This window comes from Empidonax traillii, unplaced genomic scaffold (assembly GCF_003031625.1).
Source record: "Empidonax traillii isolate 1590-97213 ecotype Southwest subspecies unplaced genomic scaffold, ASM303162v1 scaffold1729:size67628, whole genome shotgun sequence".
In the NCBI taxonomy this organism is placed as follows: Eukaryota; Metazoa; Chordata; class Aves; order Passeriformes; family Tyrannidae; genus Empidonax; species Empidonax traillii.
Genome location: NW_020956922.1, coordinates 63,987 through 67,628, shown reverse-complemented (window position 1 = coordinate 67,628; position 3,642 = coordinate 63,987). Strand labels below are relative to the sequence as shown.

Genomic DNA, 3,642 nt, shown 5'->3' with positions numbered 1-3,642 from the left:
TCTGGCATGCTCAGCTCGGCTCGGCTTAAATCAGCTCAGCTCGGCTCAGCTCAGCTCGGCTCGGCTCAGCTCGGGCTGCTCCGGGTGCTGCTCACACACCAACCGGGCACTCCCCTCCTCTAGTCCCTGCGGGGAAGGGGTGAGGTGGCCAGGTGGCCTTGGAGGGGGGGGCACAGTGCGGGTCTGGGGTCCCCCCAGCACACGGGAGAGAGACCCCGACCCCGTGTCCCTTCCCAGCCCCTTTGCCACCCCCTGCAACTCCTTTGCTCCTCCCAGCCCCTTTTCCACCCCTCCCGCTCCTGTTGCCATCCCTCCCCCCCCCAAGTCCCTTTGCCCGCTCACCCCTGCAGTGCCCACCCTGTCCTTGTCCCCGACCCTGCACCGACCCGGCTCGGCACTGCTGCGTTCCCTCAGCAGCCTTCAAACCAAACTGGGGGTTGTTTTCTATCTGCTAAGCCGGACTCAGCCCCGGGCCGGCCCTGGCACACGCGGGTGGGCCGGTGGCCGCGGACCCTCAGGCTGTGCTTGAGGAATGCCCACCCTGGGGGCTGCGTTTGGGGCTCCACGGAGGGCAGAGTGTGGGATCCGGGACCCGGGATCCTGGGTGGATCGCCGGCAGGGTCAGCAGCCGCGCTGGGGTCTGTGCTCGGTGCCGGCTGGGGTTTGGTGGCCGGGGTTGGGTGGCGGTCGGTGCCAGCGGCACCCAGAGCTGCCCATGGGCACGGATCAGTGACAGCGACAGCTGAAGGACCTCAGGTTCCCCCCCGGGACGGACGTGCTGCACACCCCGCAGAGCCTTCCCGCCTGGACAGCCCCTGCTCGTCCCCCTGCCCTGCCCTGGCACGGGGGTTCCCCCTGGCACCCTCACCCCGCATTTTTCGGGCACTTACATGGGCTCCTGCTGTCCTGTCGCTGCTCACCCCAGCGCTGGCATCTGGCAAAGACAAGCACAGAGGGGACAAATTTGGGGAGGTGGGAACTGCCGAGGCGGGGGGTGTGCGGGCACCTCGATGCCACCCCCTGGCCTGCAGAGAGGGGACATCACGGCCACGTTTCCCCTGTTAGTGCTGCAAAAAAAACCCAAACCCTGAGCAGTGGAGGCAGCGGGTGGGGAGGTCGGGGTGTAATGGGAGCACCGGGCAGGTCTGAACCCCAAAATCTTGGATATCCCTGTGGAGCTGCATCTGAGGGGACAGGACCCCCCACCCCTGCCAAGGCACACAGGGGGTTGAACGACCCAGGGAGTGCCAGGGCACCCTGCAAACGTGTCTGGAGGATTGACAGAAGGAGAAGTTCTGGGTGCCGTGGAGCAAAACAGACCTCAGAGAAGAGCTGAAGACACCCCAGAGGGTCACAAAGCTCTGGGATGACTCTCAGGGCTTTTCCCAGCTGTGGAGTGGGAGAGAAAACCGGGATTTCCCCAGAGCTCTGAAACAAAGCAGGGCTGGGGGGTGTGTTGGGCTCCTCAGGGTTCTCTGCCCTGCCTGGACCACAGGGGTGAGGAGGCACCAACAAATCCCATCACCCCTCAGCCCTCACTCTGCTGGGATCTGGGGGTCAGAAGGAGAACATTTTTCTGCCCCCTTTGAGCTGATTTCAGTTTGTTTTCCCCTCGTGGGACACTGAGAAGAAACACCAGTTCCCAGGAGGAAATCTAAGACTCGATACTGGGAGCAAAACAGATAAATAAGGAGGAAAACTTATTTTTCAAGGGCCAAAGGTCTGAAAGATCTTTGCTTTCCAGAGGAAATAAGGATAAATAAATAAATAAAAATAGAATTAATAAATAAATAAGTCAATCTTTGGTTTTGTTTCAGTGATGGTGAGTCTGGTCCTTCCTGTTCTGGGGAGGGACGGAGCTTTCCCAGGGCTCTCGTGGTGCCTACAGGGGGTTCCCAGACCCGGGGAAAGCCACAGAGATGCAGAATTTTCCCTCAAATGGGGTTTTCTCCCACATTTTTGAGCTTCACATCCATTCACAGAGGTTTGGAACAGGTTTGGGGCCCAGATGAGCGTGAGGGAGACGGAAGAGGGCACGACCTCTGCTCCTTGGGCAGGGCTGGTGCTCCCACGGAGCTGGTGCCACGTGGATGCCCCTCAGTGCCCCAGGTCACCCCGTGATTTCACACCACCACAAAGAGCCTTCTGTGCCAGGCTGAGCCCCCTCCTGCAGAGCCTCCCACGCCCTGGCAGAGGTGCTGGCACAGCCACGGCCGTGGTTGGCAGCTCCCGGTGAGGACAAGGTGCCTCTTCTCTCGCCCCTCCTTGGCCACCTCTGAGCATTCCCTGCCCAGCCAACAGCTCGTTGGGGGCCTCAGGGCATCCCAAATCTTCCTCCAGCGCCACACAAGGACCTGCTGCCACGTCACATGGGGGGGGGGGCTGTCGCTAAACCCGAGCGGGTGGCAGCACCGGTGCCACCCCATCACATCCCTGCTGGGCTGCCCAGCCCTCTTCCCACATCTCCACCCCTTGGGCTTTTCCAGGATGGGGGAGCCCAAACAGCGTCCAGAACAGTGTCAGGGATGGACACCAGTGCCAGGGATGGACACCAGTGCCAGGGATGGTCACGAGTGCCAGGGACATTTTGCCCATGGCAGGGCTGGTCACCCCCAGCCCCCAAATCCAGCTCCAGCCCTTGGCTCACCCTGACCCTGCCCAGGGAACCTCCCCCGCACCTGCCCGACCATCCATCCCGGTCACTCCTCTCACCAGCCCCTCTCTTAAACGCCCCCAAATCGCAGCCACTCAACAAACAACCAGCTCTGCTCCGCTGCCACGGGCGCTCCTGCTGCACGCAGCTCCCCAGGGGTGCCTTTTACCGCTGACTCACTTCAAAGAAACTTCCAAAAATCGCCGCCCCTCTCTCCCTCTCTCCCGGTTCACACACACCCGGGATGAGCCCCGGGGGTCCCAAATCCCCCCGGCCCGCGGGTGTCCCTCGCGCAGCCGGGAGGGTCGAACCTCCCCAAAGCCGTACCTGGGATGGCCCAGCGCTGCCTCCTCCTCGCCGGCAGCCCCGGGCTGGCCCCGGCTCTGCGTAATGAGCAGCGACAGCTGCCCGAGGGGCAGGAGCAAAATAGCACCCAATCGCTGCTGCCCCGGCCCCGCAGCTCGGCCCCCGGCCCCGGGCATCGGGGTGCGCGGGGTGAGGCTCCAAAGGGCACCGGCAATGGGATTTGTCCCTCCGGGAGCAGGGATGGGGGATGCAGGGGGGGCTCGGAGAGCTGCCAGGCACGGGGGAGATGGAGAGGGAGGAGGAGAAATCCCCCCGGGGCCGGCAGGGCTTTGAGAACCCCCCAGGGGAAAAAACCTCCGACCCCTCCCGCGTCCCTGTTCCTGCAGCCGCGTTCCCGGGAGCCCTGGCACGGGCACAGGAGGGTGGGAGGGGGGTGTCCCGTCCCAGCCATTCCCAGGACACAAAGCATCTCATCTGGGGAGCTGCAAAGGACCCTCTGGGACGCTGAGCCCCTGTTTGGCTCCCCCCAGGGAGGGGGCTCTGAGACAGCTGTGGGATGGAGGGAGGGAGGGAGGGAGGGAGGGATGGATGGAGGGATGGATGGATGGATGGGTGGATGGATGGATGGAGGGATGGATGGATGGAGGGATGGATGGGTGGGTGGATGGATGGATGGATGGATG

At 63.3% G+C, this 3,642-nt stretch overlaps 1 long non-coding RNA gene across 2 annotated transcripts; it reads right to left on the bottom strand.

The window, feature by feature from the left end:
* Nucleotides 1-35: 35 nt before the first annotated feature.
* On the bottom strand, nucleotides 36-2,761 carry LOC114070881. Of its 2 annotated transcripts, none has more exons than XR_003573974.1 (3): nucleotides 2,679-2,761; nucleotides 891-934; nucleotides 36-126 (listed from the first exon to the last, which is right to left on the bottom strand). It is a non-coding gene; the product is annotated as an uncharacterized LOC114070881 (long non-coding RNA). The 2 variants fall into 2 exon arrangements; XR_003573975.1 differs by lacking the exon at nucleotides 36-126 and adding an exon at nucleotides 405-418.
* Nucleotides 2,762-3,642: the final 881 nt, after the last annotated feature.